Source organism: Psammomys obesus, unplaced genomic scaffold (assembly GCF_907164565.1).
Source record: "Psammomys obesus unplaced genomic scaffold, mPsaObe1.curated_primary_1811, whole genome shotgun sequence".
Lineage (NCBI taxonomy): Eukaryota > Metazoa > Chordata > Mammalia > Rodentia > Muridae > Psammomys > Psammomys obesus.
The window spans coordinates 7,826,680-7,847,292 of NW_026596131.1; positions in this window are offsets into that span (position 1 = coordinate 7,826,680).

Genomic DNA, 20,613 nt, shown 5'->3' on the forward strand with positions numbered 1-20,613 from the left:
TATAAAATCTTATCCCTAAAGCAATGGCATTCAAGGTAAAATGTCTATGAAGGACATTAGAATAATGAAAGAAGTGCCTCACCAACTTTGTTGCCATGGGAAATTGAAGTGACATTGTATTGGACAGTGAAGAGCCAACAAACAAGACTAAATGGTAGTATCTCTGAAGGATGGAGGGGGATGCAAATATCACAGACTCATGGATATGCTTTCCCTTCTTTGTCTCTCTCTTTACCCAAAATTTATACTATAGTTGCTGTATTGGCCTTTGTGTTGATCTGTACAGACACAAAACAAAATCTATGGGGAATGTTAGGGGTCATCGTGTCTATAACTCAGGCTTCCTACTTCAGTATATTTGAAAGTTGCCTTTAATGCCTCTCTGCCACCGTTCCTTCACGTAACACGAAAACTAAGCTGAAATAGCCCAGGCGCATGGTTTAGGCCACAGCTGTCGTCATTCTAGAACAGAGATAAATAGACTACATCTGTAACGGTCCAGGTGGAAAACATTGTTGTCAAGCGTGTGGGTGTGCATGTTCTCTCATAAGCATGCCAATTTGTTGTTGTCTAACAAAACACCCATAGTAACAATATATACAGCTAGGTAGAAAAAGTTCTTTTGTAAGCCCACGAAGTTTGTGCGGGGGGATATGGGGTACATATCTCTCAGCTTCACAATGAAACATCTTGTTGTTCTTTACCTCCGCTTCTTCTCTGTGGTTGCATTAAGGCATTGACTCCAGTATCCCATGATGGAGGTCCTCACAGAGCCCATCATGCTAATCATTGCAGAGCTTGGACTTCCCTACATTATGCCATCAATTGCATGCTTTGTTCTCTTAATCCAATCCCATCAGATAGGTTGGCTATGCTGTCTTCTTTGTGAATGTCTTTTTTCACCTCTCTGGATAAATCCTTCAGCCCTGGCCGATAACAGCTGATGTCAGGAACAACAATGAGTGCATTATTTTCCTTCCCAGAGACTGTTCTGCCTCGTTTTCAGTGGGGACATTGTCTTAGTGGCTTGGAGTGGACAAGCGGTGTCAGACTTCACACATAGATCTGTTTTCAGACCGGCCGGTCTGTGGCTACATGGTTTGTGTTGTTAATAGTTGGGTGGACTCCACCACACAGTTTGGCTTTTTAAAAATTAAAGGCTTGCATTTGGTGCTTTCAGACGGTTTGTGTCATGGAAAGAGAGAATGAATGATTCAGATAGGAAAGATTTCCATCTCCCCAACAGCCATTTACTCGGCATAGTGTCTGCACACAACCCTCTGAAAGAGAGTAATGATGGCCTGGATTTCCATATGTCTACGTGACCAAAGGGTATGGACAACAACGTATTCAAGGACTGTATCAACAGTTCTTGGTTAGTATGAGACTTATTCGGGGAGGGGCTCCTGGCAAAACTCCACAACTAAGCTTTTAGTGCGGCTCCCATTTCTCATCTTAAATCAACCCACTACTCTCAGCTCTCACTTTAATAAGCACTAAACCCACATACTGGGTTTCAAAAGAAAGAAAAAACCTACATTAACTGTTTAGACTTCCCTGAAACTTACTCATGGGAACTGCGCACATATGATGTGGTAATTTTTTTTTTTTTTTTAAAGTTAGACATTTGTAGTATTCAAGAAATCGCTAAAATGTGTTGGGTTTCAGAAACTTTTATAAACTGAACTCCAAAATAGATAAATTATTTTTACTACTTTCAGGAAAAAGTTTGTTCAGGAAGAAAATTTTAGATGGAAAACAACTTTTCAAAGGAACTTCATCTCCCCTGCAAAAGTATTTAAATATGGGGGACTTTGGGAAAAACTGGTTCATAAAGGCAGGGTCTTCAATGACAGGATTAAGGGATGTTTTCCACATAATTTTTGTCCTCTTTATCTTTGACTAAGAGGAAGGTCCCTGATAAACCCCAAAGGCTGGTACCATCGTCTTTGACATTTTTGTCTCCAGAATTTTGATCAATGATTGTCAACTGTTGGGATAGAGCGATAGCTCAGTGGTTAAAAGCGTGTACTGCTCTTGCAGAGAACCGAAGTTTGGCTCCCAGAACCCACATCTACTTCCAGCTTATCTGCCATGCTCTCCAGGTCTCCACAAGCACCAGAATCCACGTAGGTGCAAACATAGGTATACAGGCATGAGTCCTCACATGTGTGCTCACTCCCATGCACTCACACGCACACATACATACATACACATACACAAAGAATTTTAGAACGTTAAAATAGAAATTAATTATATTGTAATTAATTCAACTAAAACCAAACCAATCAAACAGAACAAAACATCCCACTTCATTGAAAAATACTCTAAATTCTATATTACAATATTACATTGATAATTGTTTCTTACTGTGAACTCAGTTTTAAAAAAAAACTTCATCTACCTTATTTTCTCCTACTTCCACACATGGCTGTTTAGTTTGTTCATGTGTTATCTCCCCACCACCCCCTTTCTCCCAGTGACTTTGGTTTTCCCTCAAGAAATCCAAATTAGTGTCATTCACATAGGTCACAGATATTCCTTGGCAAAGTAATTAATTGTGACTTCATTCTGATGATATGTCACTTTTGGACAGTTGATAAAACTGTTTAAAAAAAATGTTCAGTCTTTTTTTTTTTCCTGCACTACAGCTCAGTGTGTTCTTGAATCACTCAACTGAGGTAAAAAGAAACAAATCATTTTAATGACATTGTTGGAACAGCGCACAGCCCCTTTCCTTCTAAATTGTACTAACGCTGAAATGAATGAACTTATATTTCAGTAATCTGAACATCTACTCAGCCCGCTTATTTGAGTTTTACTAATTTTAAGTGGGTATAATTCTAGAGCAATTCTAGGCTCACTACAAAACTGAGTGTAGTGAATGTAGCTCCTACCCCATCCATACACAGCCTCTTCCAATCCCAGCATTCCCCACTGGAGGAGTGTGCTTGTTACACCGATGAAATCACTAATGGTTAATACCCCAAATCCACAACTTACTCCACAGCTCACTCTGGATGCTATATGTTTTATAGATATAGACAAGTATAGTAGCAGGAATTCATGAAGTCATGGGAGTAGTCATCCATTGTGTTCCTTCCAAGGCCTTTGCAAAAGCTCATCTTTATTGTTTTCATTTCAAAGTTCTCCAATCTACCGGTGTATACCAAATATGCAATTTGTTGGGCTTGTTTTGACAGTTCGTGCCTATAGGCAGAACTTTGATTATAGTTACTCCCTCAATACCTATACTGATTCTGTGGCCCCTCCTCCTGCTTTAGATTTCTTTCTATTTCTTAGTATCTCTCTCCTTCTCCCTCTCCTTTCCCCCTCCCTTCTATTTTCACCTCCTCTCTACTTCCTCCCCCTTCTTCCTTTCCCCTTTTCTCCCTCTTTCACCTCTCTCTCTCTCTCTCTTCCTCTTGCTTTCCCTCTCTTGTCCACTTTCCCACCTCTATCCTACTTCTTCTCCACTTACCTGACTTTGTTGTTTTTAAACAGATCTTGTCAGATCCCGTAACCCACTTTCCTGTGACTATTTATCCCCCTGAATACATTTAATTCTCTCTTGCTCTTGATCTACCTCCCACAGAACTCAAAGCAATGGAGTCAGAGACACTCCAATAGAATTTCTCCTGTTCACTAAAGACACTTTCCTCTAACTAATCTCTTCCAATCTCAGGGATTTAAAAATCATCCCTCTGCAGATGCATTTTAAATTTATAGCTCTCATCCTGAACCCTTCTTGAACTCCAGGCTCATAAATACAACTGTAAAACTTAGAACTCATCGAGCAAAACAATTCATTCATAAATCTTCCTGTTCACACACTCCCCTCCACACTCTTCCTGCAGTGCCCGGCTGCCTCACCTCTCCCCATCTGTTGGCTTCAGCTATAAGATTCAGGGTCAACCTTCATTTCTGTTTCCCCTCTCTGCTCTCAACAGCCAAGTCAGTAATCAGCTCTTCTATCTCTCTTTAAAGCTTCCTGAGTTTACTCATTGCCTTCTTCCCCCAAGCCATCATCATATCCCACCTAAGCTGCTACTGTTGCCCTCCTGGTTCAGCCCCTTGCTATCTCGTTTCTTGGTGTATTTTTTTTTTATTACTGGGTGAAGATTTCTCCACTGTCCTTGTCTTCTTGAAGGAATGAATTTGACCAAGAGACACGAACTGTTTAAGGAGCAGCTTACTCAGCCAAGCAGACTGTACACTGCAGATTAGAAAGAGTGGAGTGAGCTGGCTTGAACGGGGTTAGCAATATCGTTGACATTACATTGAGGATTTCAAAGATTTTTATAAATATTCATGAAATGAGTTGCATATTCATGAGGTAAGTTTAATTTTTTTCTCCCGTCTCCCAAGTTATGGTGACATAGATCTCCCTTTTACAATGCTCCTTCACATGATCCTCTAGAGACCATGTGGAAGGCAGGGTCACAATTTTGTGTTACTTCATTTGCATGTGTGTGTGACAGCTGGGAAAGAGCTGATGTCTTAGTGTCTGCTAGAGTTGGGAGAACCAAACCAGGTTCAAGGATGATTAACCACAAAAGAATATTCTGACCTTCAGGAGTCATGGCTACTAGGATATAGCTACAATCAACTCATTTTCCTCGTGTCTAACCCTTCCATAACTAGAAGACACAGCTACCAAAGCAGCTTCCTATCTGACTCTCGACTCCCCGGTCACACATTTTCACACTGAGGCATGAATCTCAGAACATGACACAAGGCTTAGACTCTCCTTGCCTCAGTTTTGTCAAGACAACAGTATCAGGAAGAAAAGGAGTGTGATCAAACTTACACATTCAAAACTGAATGTGTTTTCAAAATGTTTTCAAATTCCCATCAAGCAGTTAAAGAAAAACTGAATTTTCCCTATACAATTTGACCAAAAGATAAAAAAAAAAAATGGGAGATAAGGATCTGAATAAAAAAGATATCTTTCACTCTTGTCCTGTAGAATTTGCATGAGGACAAGAAAAGGTGGCAGAAAGAGTTTGCATATGTACTTGCAAATGCCCCCAAACATTGCAAGAATGTCTAAAGTTCTCCAGAAAGAGAAATGTAAATACCTAAGAAAAGAAAAATACCTCGGTACCTAGATGAAAGGAAATACATGAAGTACAATAGCAATTTGTAAACTTCCTATTTTATCCTGCTCAGACCCCGAAGGAGGCAAAGCCACCCACCCAAGTCTCATCACTTGCTGAAGCAGTGTAGAGGTAGCAGTGTGTGAAGGCAAAGAAGGGCATTTTGATGACTTTACAGTGTAAACAGGTTTGCCCTGTGGCAGAGCCTTACTGGGGAAAAGAAAGAAACACTAAATCAATGATGATATTAAGATTATGAAAAATTCAACATCTGTCTATCTATTATCTATTATCTATTATCTATCTATCTATCTATCTATCTATCTATCTATCTATCTATCTATCTATCTATCTATCTATCATAACCAGAGCTGGTGACATGGCTCAGTGAATAAAGGCATTTACATCCAAGCTTGACAACCTGAATGAAATCACCAGAGTCTACACAGTGAAAAGGAAAAAGAAACAACTCTAGCATGTTACCCTCTGATGTTCACATGTATGCTTTTGCATGTCTATGCACACACATACACATGCTCTATGCATGCAAGCACACATGAATTCAAAATAAATGAATGCAAAATGCAGGATCAAATAAATTAAAAAAAATGTGAATCAAAGTTTGTCATGATAACATGTGCCAGTTATCGTAGCATTGGGGAGGCTAAGCCAGGAGGATTGCTTGGTCTAAGACAATCTATGCTGCACGACAAGACCTGTTCTCAAATTACAAAAAATAATTACAGATAAAATCAATCACTAAAAATATGAATGTGAACTCATCTTTTCTTTCTAATCTCTCTGATGATTCTCAGTGCATTTAGAATCTCACAGAGTTCGTGTCGCTCAAGGTTCAGGGCCATCAACTTTCTGCTGATTCTGTTTTACTTCCTCCATTTTTTTTCTTTGCTGGCCTTCTTGTGGGCCCTAAGCATAGCCTACTTGTTCTTCCTCTGGTTTTGCTCACTCTGGAGCTTATTTCCTTACATAATTTCAACTCTGACCTCCTTGTTCCTTTCATAACTACTAAAATCTCACTTCCAAACAGGGTCTTCCTAGACAGAATTACCTGATCGTCAGCAGCCCACCATTCTTCCGTTAGCATCGTGACCCTTCATAGTTCTCCACCACCTACAATTCTATGCTTTATTCTATTATGTGGTTGTCTGCATTTCTTGCCTTCATTAAACAGTCCATCAGGGACCGATTCCCTTTGCACTACCCCATGCACTACCCCTATGTAGCTTGTATCTCAAGCCCTGATGGGTGTTGATACAGCTCAGGGTCTCTGTTTCCACAGCACTCAGATGAATTCAGACAGCCTGCAAGGCAGCAGAAGAGCAGAAGCAGCAGGCCAGTGTGCTCCTGTGGCATCGGAACACCTATGTTGCCTTATTCTTTACTATGGCCTCTGCACCTAGAAAAAATGTCTGAGACACAGTAGACACCTCTCATCACTTTGAGAAAAAGTGAACTATTCAAGTGCTAGGAACTGAATGATCAGATCAATATCGTAAGTAAAAGTTATAACCAAATAGCTTTTTTTTATTCTTGTCTTAATTGGACTTTTCCTTAAAAGAGATCAAAGTTGAAGCCTTAATTCCTTATCCACCCCCATTTCAACCTTTTTTAATCAGTATTATATTTTATGTCTTTATGAACTGAGCCAGCCTTGGTACCTCATACCTGTTGTCTCTTTGTTTAATTTAATATCGTGTATTCAACTATTTTCTAAATTCCAGCATGTGTAAGAATTTTATTTTGTTTCATGTTGACTAATGTTTCATTGTTTGTGCATAACACACTTTGTTCATCCACTCACAGTCAGAGGATATATGAGGTGTTCCGGTGTTTTGGATATTATGAATAATAGCACTCTAAATATTGAAATTTACAAATCAATATTGAATAATACAATATAATATTGAAAAATACAAATCAAGCTCTTTACATAGCAAGGGATGGGATTGCTGGATACCACAGTGAATACATAATTAACTTGTTTTCATGAATCACCATACTACCGTTTACAACAAGTTGACTTTTAACAATGAGTGCTACTGTATAAATAAATGTAGTCCATTTTTCAAAAACTCCTTTGCTTAGGTGTCTTATATCATTCTCAGTTACCATGTAAACCAGAGACTAAAGTTATGAGTAGGTTATAGAATTGTCATACAGGAATGGCATAATAAGTGTTATGGTTTGAATGTGAACTGAACTCATAAAGGGGAGCAATTGGTCCCGAGTGATGTTTCTTTATGAGATTGCAGAACCCTAACCATGTGGGTTCTCTATATAGAAATCAAGTTGCCTGTGAGCATGAACTTTATAGCCCTGTCCCAATTCCAACTCAAGAACCCTCTACTGCCTGGTTGATGCCCTGCCATAAGCAATTCTATAAGCTCTCTTGCTGTAAACACAGCCCTCCTGCATGACTTTCCCACCCTGATGAACTATGGAGGCATATGCATGACTAAATATTCCTTGAAGTTGCTTCTGCCAAGTATTTGGTCAAGATGATAGAAAAAATAAATTATACAATAACTTAACATTGTAGTCTCTATCACTTGAGGTTATGAAAGACTAAATCCAAAAAGCAGAGTGCCTGTAGCTAGTGACTACGTTGTGAGAAATTAAGTGCTGATTCTTATTTTCCAGTAGATACTCTCCCAGGCCAAATTTGTGATTAAGACTTTTCCTTTGCCTTTTCAGTGCCAAATAATACTATGGACATTTATGGGGTGCAATGCAGCATACTGATGTATATGTAAACACAGAGAATAAAAAAAAAAACATTCATTTACATATGTATCACTTTCCTGTGATCAGAACATTTAAGATCTATTCTTTTTTAAAAGATTAAAGGCTGTTTTATTTAAAAGTTAATTGTAGGGCTGAAGAGATGGCTTCATGGATAAGACTACTGGCTGCTCTCACACAAGTTCAGTTCCCAGCAATCGCATAACAGCTCACAGCCATCAGTCATTCCAGTTCCACTTGATCCAATTCCCTCTTCTCAGCTCTGTGGACACTGCATACAAGTGGTAGACTTATATTTCCAGGCAAAACACCCCTACACACCAAAGAAAAATAAAATAAATCTTTAAAAATAAAAAAATGAATTTTTGAGATTTTCCTTCATCTGACGAGCAAGGCTCATCTGAACACCTGAAGCCTGGAGTAGAACTACAAGTTCTCTCTTCCCACACCAGGTACTCCACTAAGCTGGCTCCAGACCTCATCCATAACATCAGCTCTGCTAAATATGTCCCCTGTGAGGCCACACTTCAAACTCAGGATTGTCAGCTTCCACACTTGCTTGAGCCAATTCATTCTAGTAAGTCTCTTCACACATACACAAATGCATACTTAAACATCCTGTTATTTAATTGTCTCCAGATAAAAATCCTAGCAAACTAGTTCTTAAATTTAACATAATAACTCCATATATTAGTCATGTTATCTCCATTCCTTTATTATATCACAATGAATTTCCACTTACATGTCAGATATATTTATGATGAAGAAGCAAGAAAAAGTTAATCAGTAAAGAAAGAAAACAATAGTTACTGGCCTCAAGATCTATTCTTTTAGTCATTTCAACACAGAGAGTATAGTACCATTAGCAATTATCATTACACCATGCAAATTACTGAAATGTTTTCTTCTATCTAATTGAAGTTTTCTTACCTTTTGATCAATATCTCTCTTCCCCCTGTCCACTCTTCAATGTCTTTTTCTGCTTGAAGGTCACCTTCTGAACTCACTTCATAACTGAGTAGACAGGATCTGAAAAAAGACAGGTGTTTTTCCTGAGAGAATTGCCAGTGAAATAAAATGTCAACACATGCTGTGAATAGATGGTAAAGAGCAAGCACAAGAAACACAAGCAGCTTAACCAGGTAGCTGTGGATCAGATTCTACCATCACTCTTCCAAATGATTCCAAGGTAAACTCTCTACCAGGAATAATCAAGATGAATAGATGTCTCCCATTGACCTGAACAAGGCATCTTTCCACATTTTAAACTGGGATCATTGCAGCAAATTATGTTGAGACTTAGACAATGTGCCAGTAATGAGCTGCCCAAGGAGGAAATCTCAGTTCATATGACTCACTGTTTTGAGCAAATATTAGCATTGGCTACCCAGCATTTCTCTTGATACCACTTTTCCAGATCCCTAAAATGTTACATAATACTTTGAAGTAGCCAGGACATGCAGAATAAACTTCCAATAGTGTTTGGATGGCTAGTTTCATTACCAACAGTTTCATTCGACTTAGTGTTTCTCAGAACATAGAAGAAAAAATATTTTCCCCAACATTATAACTAACAAGTTCTACTCTGAGAAGTTCTGAGGCCAGAAATGGTCTGTACATTGCTTCTTTCCATCAACCAGCTTGAAGATACTCAGATGCTCGGGGTCCAGAAAAGAAGACTTTTGAAAAGAGTAAGAAAACTCCTTCTGTATGCATCTTCAGAGGTGATAAATGCAGATAATAGAAATATGGTTGAATTCCCTTTTTGTTTTCTGAGAATTATAACATGATAATGGCAGTACAGTTCAGCAGACTGGTGCTCACATGAAAAATGATGGCTGCTTGACCTTTAAAGCGGGTTAAACCGTAAGAATTATGAGTTAAGTTCACTTATGACTTTAGTCTCACAGTTTTTTTTTTCATTTCCCATAAAAGAAAATTTAGGCTTTATATCTAAGATTACATAATGAAGCTGAAAGGGAAATACAACTCCTCTATATTATAATAGACATTAAGGATTTTGGAAATATTGGTGTTTTCATTTTTTTTATGCACCTCAGGGAAGACACTACATCCTTTCATGGGTACTGCTCATTGCATGATGTGTCCTCATATCTCTGGAATTCCACCTTTATTATGACTGGTGTATTGTTCAGAAATTTCAGCAGGTCATGAATGGTCTAAGTATATGCTGAAAATCTAGGACCATGCATTGACTCACCATAAGTTAAGTAGGTGAGAATAGCCGTACTGGCAGGACAGAGGACTTTCTAGGGGACTGTAAGGAAAGATGAGTTAACAGCAGGATAACACAAAATAATAGGATTACGTCCTTAAAGCATATTGGCAAACTGGGAATACCCGGAAAATAAACTACTAAAAGGAATGCACACAAAAGCTGAAATGATCAAAAAGCAAGCACTTATAGATATATGCATACATGCAATAAAAAAATAGAGTTAATTAAGTCCTATATTCTTATGTGTGTATACTTGTGCAAGTGGGAGGTAACTCCAGGTAAAACCATTTGATACAAATGTATGGAAGATGTGGTTTTTAAGATGACATCAAAGGTTAGGAGAGAAAAGAAATGGAGATTGACTAGGTCATGCCTTAACTGCTTAGTTAATTGTGGATTATTCTAGATTTCTTGCTCTAAAATATTGACTTAGTGTTCTTTCTCTCTCTCTCTCTCTCTCTCTCTCTCTCTCTCTCTCTCTCTTACATACACTCTATTTTCATGGCTAGTCCCTTCCAGAGACCCAAAGAGCTAATCAGTTACTAACTCCTATACTTATCTTATCTGGCCTTTCTAATTTCCTCCATTTGGAGATGTCTGCCTGGGTTTTTGCTGAAATCTCTCTGTCTGGGAACATAAGGAGATTATACTGAGTCACTGAGTTTCCTTGATCTTCTCTGCTTCCCCTTGTTGAAGGCATTTCAGTGTTTACCATGCCAGATAAGGGGTGCCGACAAGGCAAGCATACGGTCTTAGAGGCAGCAAAGGATTTGGAGATTTCTGTTGTGCATATTGGAAGTGACAAGAGAATTCCACCTGAGAAAACTATAGAGGGCTCTTCCCCTGTGGTTCCTATACCCAGCTTTGAAAGCTCAGAACTCTGATGTCTAAGGCTGTAACCAGATCCAAGCCCTTTTAAAGAGTGGTGATTAATTGAAGTGTTTCTGACAGCTAAATAAATATTTTCTAAATAAAAATATTCTTCCTGCCTTAAATGGAATATCAGAACCATTTTTAGAAAAGAGGACTGCTACTCCGACATGCTTTTGCCACCAACGTCTGTTCTTGGTAGAAACTGCTATTTTATTGACAGTGGCCCGCTGGAAACTCCACCACACAGAAATAGGTGGCAATTTGGTTAAGCCATGTAAGATCCAATGCTTCCAGAAACAGTGGGCTAGTGATTTAGCAAGCGACATGATGTTAAAGAAGTATATTGTAAGAGCTTGGAAAAGTAAGAGAGTAATCTCAAACTCAGAGTGTCCTGGGTAACAAGAGAAAGAGAGAGGGCGAGAAAGAGAGTGTAGGACAAAGAACAAAAATTATCAATCAGTAACAAACCCAGTAATGGTGGGTGACATGGGAACAAGTAACAACAAACAAACAAACAAACAAACAAGCAAACAAATCAGTGTGGCAGCATTTAATGTTCTCTCCAAAGATGGAAAAGAAAGAAAGTAGGAGAAAGGAGAGTATCAGCTAGGATAAGTGGACAGCTGATAAAAATTCCTCAAAATTAGACAGAACATTCATTATCTGGATACGTAAAGAGGAGAATGGAGAGGGAAAGGGAACGAAAATACATAGCACACATTACTGCAGCTATACATTCATGACTATTTATACGTACGAGCACATATGTACATATTTCAGTGTGTAAGTACGTAGATATATCATATATTTTACAATGACACGCCCAGGTTTCTGAAAATGTGAGTGGGCAAACAACACACAATCTAAGTGCCTTTGTTGGAGGGGATGTCTGTTCATGTGTGTAAAAATCCTCACTGGTGCACTAGTATGGAAAGAAGAGGAATTCTGGGATATAATCCACACAATTACATATGGCTTGAGCCCCATAGGAAGATCCTGTCATCATAGAAAGAGCCATAGTAAGGACAGAGAAGAATGTCCAGACGTTCACTGTTGTGGTCTGAGTAAAGTGTCTCTATATTTTATTGGATTATTTATTTACGAATCGAAAATATTTTAAACACCCTTCATTTATGTTCTACCAGAACATTGGTAATAATCCTAGTTCAAAAAAAAAAAAAAAATTAAAGGCCTTTTCCCTCATCTGAACTGTGGTCAGTTAGTTTTCCTGGGCCTTGACAATGACAGTGAGACTAACTCTTTGTACCAGATATGTTATTAATCCCATTTTCTACCACCACCTTACATCTTTATCATGGGAGTCTCTGAACATATTTCAATGCTACAGTGTAAATGGAAAATAATTGCAGTAATAAAAATAAGACTCACTGAGAAACCAATGGCTTTTAATAATCATGTGGACAGCCTAGATTTGAGGTCACGGTTTAATGAGTGCTTGTTATTTTTCCCTTGAGAAAATGAGTAATGTCTCTTGTGCTAGAAAGTACTTTCCTGCAACTACTATTTACAGAAAATGTTAAAGTATTCGGGAGTTGTTAATGAATCAAGAGGCTGGTGGTAATAAAATAGAAAGAAGGGAGGAGAAATAATTAGAAGGTAAAACGTGGAAGCTTGCTTCTGGGGATCCTAAGGCTCCCTGCTGAGTGCCTGCTTATGAATCCACTTCTCGTTAGAAGTTTCCGTGAATAGTTTTGTTTTAGAACAACATTCATGAAAGCACACAAATAAATTTTCAAAGCTATATGTGTGTGTGTTTACATATATATATATATATATATATATATATATATATATATATATGGCATATATAATATATACATATATGTCCATTTTCTCTACATGTTATTTTATTATTTTTCTATTTGTAAATGTGTACCTGTTTGTATATATGTGCATTATGTACATATATGTGTTTGTATATATGTGTATATATGTTTGTATATATGTGCTCACATGTGTGTGGGCATGTACATGTGTGCTGGACCTTCTCACTGTGTCCAACAAGCAATGGAATTAAAGACAGCTACTGTGCCTGCCTAGCTCTTATGTAGGTTCCGGGCATATGAATTCTGGTCCTCATACTTTTGAGGCAAGTCCTTTATCAACTGAGTCATCTTCCCAGCTCCTCTCTACATTGAATACTATTTCCAAATACCAAAGCTTTATTCCACCTTTCTTTCTGTGACTGAGTATCAATCCAATATGTGAGGAAAGGTCAGAGTGACCTTTCAGACACAAAGCAGATTAGCTGAGTTCTCTAAAATAATACAAGCCTCTCCCTCAACAATTAAAGCAAACAAATGTATTCTCCTTCACAGCATCCAACAGAATTGTCACTTTATTATCTTATTTTGAACTAATCGTGTCTTTCCCAGTAAAGTGAAAAACATCTATCTCCTGGTTGTCCCTCTGTTGTGTAGCAATTTACTCTGAGTTATATATTCCAACTAAAGGGGAAAATGCTTAAGGACATTCTTAATAGAGGTAAAAACATCCCATCCTGAAGTTGTTAAAACTCAGGAAACAAGCAAATCAGAAGCTTCAGGAAGTTCCTGAAACTGACCAAATATACCAGGCCCTCTTTCCCAAGCCTGCATAAGCAACAGTATCTGCTGAGAGACACTCTAAGCAAACTAAGCTGTGTGGAAAAGGCAGATCTGCCAAGGTACCTAGAAGACTAGAAGACAGCCCAGCCAAGTTACCTGAAAGACAGTGCCCAGATGGGCTGCCTAGCAAAGGTTCAGACCAGCTGAGCTCCCAAGAAGAAACACTATCCTCGCTGTTGATCTGAGTCTAAGTTGTGCACTGAGTTCTGAGTTTCCAGCAGGGGTGGAGATTTGGCAATGCAACTCTCTTTGTGTCATTTCTTTCTCTGAAAGTAATCCCTCACCCATACTCCTATAAGTAAACCCAATAAAACTAATTATTAGTTCACCAAGTTGTACACTGGTGGTATTGTTACTTTGGTCTGTCACTAGTTTCATATCCAGGGTGGATAGATATTTGTTCCTGTCTCCCCAGGAATAGTGAAGCAACACAGCATCCAACATAACAAGCTGTTCTACTTTTGAGGAGGACAATGTCGATAGCCTTCTAATGTTACAGAGATCTCTTCTGGATGATCATATTGAGGCTATAATATCACCCTGGAGATACGTTTCTGAACATTAGAGATTCTGGTAGCTCTACAATCATTCTAAATAGATTACCAGTACATCTTTACTTCGTATTTTTTTTCTAGCTTATTTACACAATATCTGTGGAAAGGAAAAACTTCTCCAGATATTTTTCCAACGTATTTTCCTCTTTTTCTATATACCCACAGACTTTTAAGCTGTCTATTAATTGCTTATTTGGATGGGTTCAGACTAAATTTCAATCAACAAGCCAAGAGAGCAGCAACTTATACAGATTCCTACTTATCACTAACAGGGCTAGTTAGAAGACACTGAAGCAGATGTGACAAGCTTTGAGGTTTTCTTAATTCATTTGCATGGTGCTCTACCTCTTTGACCAAGCGCTGCATGTTGATGAGAAGGTCCTCACAGAAATTTAGTCAGGAATTTATAAAGTTTGTATTTATGGAAGAGAGAACTTAGCAGAAGGAAAAAAAACACAAGAGAGAGGAAAGGATGGCATGAAGAGAGGGAAGGGAAGAGGAAGGTAGGAAAAAAGGAGAGGACAAAAGAAGGAAGGTAAAAGAAATGGCCAGCCTTCAAAATAAACAAACAACTAGCATTATATAGACTGAGCAAGCTATATTTAGCAATATTCCTATACATACATGCATGAAATAACAATTTAAATGAGCCTAAAAATTTGAAGAGATGGAAGGGGTAAATAGGAGGGCTTAGAGGGAGAAAAGGAAATAGGGAAATGTAGTAATTAAATTATAATCTCAAAAATAAAAAATAAAATTATTTTTTTTAAAAAAGAAAAAGCTATGAAGTCTCATAAGTTGAAGACTTGTAGGAGAATAATTTGTAAAATTTAGTTTTATTTTTAAACATCTACCTCCAATTTTTACATTTCTCTTTTCAGCTTGTGGTAGAAGAGATATTATCACTATTTTATTTTTAAATATATCAACAGTGCCAAGTTCTTCACCAGAGAACAATGCCCTCAAGATTGAACTGAGAGCAAACAACCCAGAATTCTAAGGGCTTGCTCTCTGAGTCCACTGGGATGTTAGTATACTCTCTATTCCTCTGTAGTGATACCTTAATTCACAGCCTCCCAGATCTCCTAAAGTTTAGTATCTAAGGAAAAGGCCCGAACTTATGAACAGAGAGGTCATGTATCATTGACCCGGTAGATACCAAGAAACCCTGACCAGCTGCTTGTCCAGAGACTTCCTCCCTCTGGTCCATGCCACAGTCATCAAATTATGTATTTTCTCAAAGCTTTTTGGATTTCTGAACTATATATTAACATGTCGAAGCTTCTGTCCTGATACCATGGGGAGTCAGAACGTTTTAAGCCATTATCACAAACAACCAAAGGGAAGTACTTGAAAAATGAGAGCAAGATTAAAACCTGATGGGGTGAGGAATGAAATGTCCAGGAAAGGGAAGGAGAGGTAGGGAAAGAGAAGGGAGCGTGCCAAGACAAACCCCACCACCAAGCCAAATGTCTCCAAGGTACCAAGTGAGGTGAGAGACGCTTCAACTTATATGAAGCATGCTTGAACCCAATACTTCCCACGGGACTATAAAGAAAAAAAGGAGGACGGGATGCTTCAGTTGACGCGCACGTATTCACCCAAGCATAATGAAAACCTTCCCATCCCAATTTGGAAACCAGTTCAGGTTTCTGCAGTTGCCAGCGGCAGCCCAGACTGTTTTTGGGTTTGTTTATGCTGGTAAACTCCCTAGCGATAGAGTTGAGTCCTCTGGGGTCATGTGGGAGCATCCACTTTGAAAACTTTTCTCATATTTTCTGATGCAACTGGGCGTCACAATGATGTTCTCTAGGAAACCTGGTACGGAGGCAAGGGAAACTTTGTGCTACCTCTTTCAGGCAATAATGCCGTGGACTAAGGCACGGAGGTCTAAATTCAAGAAGCTGCTTGTCTTCATTTTCTATCAGATTTCTGGTGTTTGCACACACTCGCACACACATACATTTTCAAAACAGGAACTTGTTATGTAAAAGCCATTATGTATTCAGTCACGCAGACTGGAGAGTGGACAGGTGCCAAAACAGAGTGAAAACATATCTGATCTTCGGTCATTCTAAATGCCCTTCCTATGCAAGGAAGACTGAATTTGATCCCCCTCTATGCAAATATCTTCCTTTTCATGCTGATTTTCTGGCTGGGTAGCAGGGAGGAAAGCCCATTTTCTCATTATAAAATAAGATCCAGTGACTGGGGTTCTGAGAGCATTACTCAGTAGTAGGACCCCTTGCTTAGCATGCCTGAGACCTGGGGATTCATCCCCAGTACCACAAAACATTTAGAGGAAGCCTCTAACATCTGTACACATCCATTTCATGCATAGAATACTATCACATGGCAGGGTGGATAAACCTTATGCTTCTGAGACTTTAAAGAAATAAGAACTTCTGAAATTGTGACCGAGAAAGACTATGCCTATTTATGTGACAGATTGTTCACCAACACATATTGAGGTGGGAATATCACTTTAAACATTAATGACATGGCTACCTTAGTGCCTCCAATAGTGAGAAATTTAGCTAGTGGTTTAGATGCGAATTCCCACTGTGAATCAAAGATGAGCTACATGATACACAGATTTGGCCTCGTTTGCCATAGCCAGAGTTTTAGATGTGAAACTAGGGGGTTTAAAGGGTCTGTTTTCATTTTATTTTGATTTTACTTTGTTGCTTATGATAGGGACTTGGGTAGCCTGGGCTATGATTCCCTCCAGTAACTGAAGGTACTAGGAATACCTCCTGAACGCTTAGACTCCAGGAGTACAATATTCAAGTATTAAGCAAAGAAAGCTGTCTGTATTCAGGGCCAAGGCAAGTCTGTACTGAACGCTTGCTTCCTTACTCCCTGCCCTCACTGTCACTTCCCCCCTGTCTACCTTCTTTCCTGTCTTCTTTCCTTCTTTCTTCCACTCTTTCCTTCTGTCTCTTATTCTTTGTTTCATTCTATCTCTCTCATCCTTCCTCTCTTTCCTTCCTTCTGTCTCTCTCAATCATTCACTCATTCATTTCTCCTTTCTTTCTTCCTCTTCCATCCCTTCTTGCCTCCCTCACCCCCTTTCTTTCTTCCCTCCTTTCCTCTTTTCCTTCCTTCACCCCTCTTTTTTTCTCCCGTCACCTGACTCTCTCTCGCTCTTGCTCTCTCTCAGTGCCAATAATTAAACTCAGAATCTTGCACATGCTATCCGTATAAAATAAATAAATAAATAAATAAACTGAGCTAGAACCTTTGCCCCACATGGTGTCTCTGAACCGTGCTATTTTCTAAGCCACTTTTTATCATTTTGCCAAGCTGCTTTGATGTTCACACGCTGCTCTGATACACAAAACATAAATGCTCTTGCTCCATTGAAATGAAACCATCTCAATTAATCATTAATTTACGGAAACGAAAGACCAAAACATGTGTGATAACAACCACTTGTGTTTTGCAAACATTTTTGGAATATTCCAATATCATCAATCGGAGACAATTAGAAATACCACATTAGAGGAGAAGTATTTCCTGGGTTGAACTGGCTGAGAACATATACTTGATTAAAGCATGCATCTGCTCGGCATCTGCTGCTTGCTCCAAGAAGTTTGGAGAAGGTTCAGGTGGAGATAGGTAGTAGGATTTCACATGTCAGAGTTAAGAATCAACACCCGTGAACTTACTGTTTTCAGCCAAACATGTTACTCAGTCTAGACCTATGCTTAAGGCAGACTTTTTGAACTAAAGCCCTCCAGAACAACACTCTGAGGCTTAAGCCAATATGTGATGATTAAATGCCTTGGCGTTTTTAAGTATTTTACTAAGCACGGGAGCTTAGGAGAAGAAGGCATCATAAATCTCTCGCTCTCTGGCCCACATATGGTCTAATAACAGAACTTAGAATTTGAAACATCTTAATCCTTTCAGCTGGAGGAAGATGAGCTCATGTCACCAGGCAGCATCCTTCTTCAATCAGACTCCATGGCCGTGCACTTTCTCTGAGCAGCATGATGAATATTTCAAGGAGGCTGGAGCAGCTCTGCAATTCAGAACATTCTAGTGACTGATGTAGGTACAAGGGAGAGGAAGGTTGCTCTTTTTTCAGATTACCGTGTCTCTGACAGGAAGCCCAATAGGAGTTTGGGAGTTTTTAATGTACAAAATGGGCAGCATTTATTACCCAGTGTTGTCCTAGGTGTGAAGATGATATTGTTGGATGTTTTTAGAAACAGTACTAGTAACAGTATCTTGTGGTGTGTGCATCCCACAGCACATGTGTGGACGACAGAGCACAGCTTTCAAGAGTTTTCGCTGAAGCAGTCTCTCATTTCTTTGTGTGCTTTGAGCTGGCTCATGAGCTTCCAGATGATTCTCCTATGTCTGTTTCCCATCTCTCTGAAAGAACTCCGGGGTTACAAATGCATGTCACCACATGGTGCTTTACACGTGGCTTCCCTGGCATTAGACTCAAAATGTCAGGTTGTAAGGCAAAAGCTTTTACCTCATGAGCCATCTCCCCAGCTCCAGACACGCTCGTTGGCATAACCATGACTAAGTATTCGGTGTGGGTGGAGATTATTTTGCTTGAACATCCAAAACTTCCCAGTGGGTATGTCACTGACAAAATGACACTCTCCCCCAGGCAGCCATTAACAGCTCATGGTTTCCCAGTCTCAAGAGTCTCACCCATCAGTGTTGGTTAGTTTTTGTCAACTTGACACAAATGAGATGCCCAGGAAGAGGAGATCTCAACTGAAGAATAGCTCCCTGCACATTTGTCTGATTGGTATGTTGGGGGATGGCATTTTTTATGTTGGGGGGTAACATTTTCCTGATTGGGCCCAGCCCAATGTGGGCAGTGTTCTTCCTGGGCGGATGGTCCTGGATTGTATAAAATAAGTAGCTGAGCAAGCCAGAGAAACAAGCCAAAAAGCTTAGTTCATCCATTGTTTATGCTTCCTGATTCTACCTTGAGTTCCTGCTGTGGTTCCCTCACCGATGAACTATGACCTGTAAGCCAAATAAACCCTTTCTCTTCTCAAAAAACTTTCGGTCTTAGTGTTGATCACACCCAACAGAGAACAAATTGGGCCACTTGAATGTGGCTACAAGAGGCCCAGTTTTGTAATGGCTTTGCGCAGGTATAGAAGGCTGCAGTGAGATAGTGTTCAGTTTTAAATGCAATCCAACAACTACTTCTTTTTAAATCCTATGTGGTAAAATATCCCCGTAAAACTTGGTAACAGCAAGCATCTATAAAAAGACGTAACTTTTGAAAAATGAAGGAAAAATAAGCACAGTGCTCTCTTCAAGGAAACATTGTTGTAATTTGAATGGTAGAGAGCACAACTCAAGCAGACAAAATCATCTGCTAGGGACTAATTCTTCTCTAAGAGGAGGGTTTCCCTGCTGAAGCAAGAGCATTGTTTCTATGACCACAGCTTGCCTGACAAGGATAAGAGTAAAAAGTTGTCAGTCCGTCATATGGAAAGAATCAGCCTATCAGAGGAATTGATTGTCAAATCACACCTTGTCCATCGCCATCTCATTTTCCAGTTACTATGAACATAAGTCAGGAGGCTCATGCCAGCCTGTATGGCCTTCCTGCATACTTCTGCATTTCAAAATCTGTTCCACAGCCCAAAAATGCAGGACTTGTGTTCTATGCTTGCTCTGTGCCTACTGTATTGCTTTAAAATAAGGTTTCAAAAAATTGAATAAAAGTGCCTAACACCATGAATTTTATTTATTTTAACAACTTGAGGATAAAATGCAGAGCCCAGTTTCTTTAGGTGGAATTAAAAAAAAAATAAACTGCCATAGGGGAGGATAGAAAATAATTTGTGGGCTCCAGAGAGTGTTTATCTAACACAATAAAGCTCTGATTTTGATCCCCAGCACTTCATAAAGTGAGTGGGTGGGTGCATGCACGCATACTCCCCTAGCTCTCAAGAGGGAGAAACAGAAGGATCAGGAGTTCAAGGCCATTCTCAGCCAAACAGGGAGTTTGAGGCTAGCCTAGGATATATGAGACCCAAATAAAACTAGGTGTGGAGGAGAACACAAGACTCAAAGAGAGGTAGAAAGAGAAAGGAGAGAGAAAGAAAGTGAGAGAGGAGGGAGAGAGACGGGGAGGAAGAGAGAGAGATATTGAGGGTGAGGTGACCAATCACAGGAAAAGTGAAGCAGAAGCGGAAAAGATACAGGGTATAGGGGCTTCTGGTTCAAATTAATTAATCACCTTTATTGAGCATATTTCTTGTGTTAAGATTTTAGTTAGAGTGATAGCTATCTAACCACACCTCCATGCACTCACCCTTATATATTTTCATGAAGTAGTGGATGCCAAACCTCGCTGGTTGGAATTATTTCTACTAAGCCTCAAATATAGCCCCAGAGAGGCCGGTTTCAGGAGCAACAAAAATAGCACTCCAGTCTACCACAAAATAGAACGTTTCTGCTACTAGTCT